Genomic DNA, 1,175 nt, shown 5'->3' with positions numbered 1-1,175 from the left:
TAGATAGATAGATAGATAGATAGATAGATCAGAAAGATATAGATTGGACAGATAGATAGATAGATAGATAGATAGATAGATAGATAGATAGATAGATAGATAGATAGATATAAATAGATAGATACAAAGATAGATATGGATAGATAGATAGATAGATAGATAGATAGATAGATAGATAGATAGATAGATAGATAGATAGATAGAACAGAAAAGGATAGATAGATAGATAGATAGATAGATAGATAGATAGATAGATACATAGATATGGATAAAAAGATAGATAGATAGATAGATAGATAGATAGATAGATAGATAGATAGATTGTAAGTGATGAGGATTTGAATGCAGTCCACGGTAGATGAGACACTGAAAAGTATATTCATGACGATCTATGGAACATAAGTGTTTCATCAGTGCATCACTCCAATGCTATCGATCATGCTGTGTCATTATTGGGTAGGTGATCGTGTTAATGAATAATGTATTTGGGGTAATGGGAAGGTCCCATGTTGCTCCCTTTCCCAGATCCTCTGTGTACTACTACTGAGCATTCACAGCTGAAATCAAAGGGAAGAAAGAAAGCACTCGTGTTATTAATACTAGACACACAAGGGTAGGGATTCTGCAGCTGACTCTTTAAAGGAAAGCAGTACAGATCTCATCTAGTTTATCTACCCTGCAAACATTGGATAGAGATCAGAGCAACGTAAATACTAAGCGAGTTTACATAATTTCTTTGGAGCCCAATTTTCCTCGGGGAAAGACCTTTAATTGGCGGCATGAGCGTTATCTGGAGGATTGTATGCTTCCTGATTATTGATTCAATTCCCAGGCTTTTTACTAATTCAGTGTGTGTATTTATAGCGCGATCACAGGAGCCAGGCTTTACTAGGAGCAAGCGGACCTTCCTCGGCTTCTTAGGGAAGTAGATTGGACGATCAGCTCGCACCTGAGCACACACGTCCCGACGGGGGACACCTGAGCACACACGTCCCGACGGGGGACACCTGAGCACACACGTCCCGACGGCGGACTTCATTAATGACTAGACCATGGAGAGCAAACCCATCATTTGTATGGAGGAGAGGCGGCGTTCATTACCGGACCCCTAAGAGTTAATCCCCGACTAATCTCTTTAACATGAATCCACTCCCGCCGCCTCCGATTGGGCAGAA

This window comes from Aquarana catesbeiana, linkage group LG11, assembly GCF_042186555.1.
Source record: "Aquarana catesbeiana isolate 2022-GZ linkage group LG11, ASM4218655v1, whole genome shotgun sequence".
Classification (NCBI taxonomy): Eukaryota; Metazoa; Chordata; class Amphibia; order Anura; family Ranidae; genus Aquarana; species Aquarana catesbeiana.
This window is presented reverse-complemented; position numbering follows the sequence as displayed.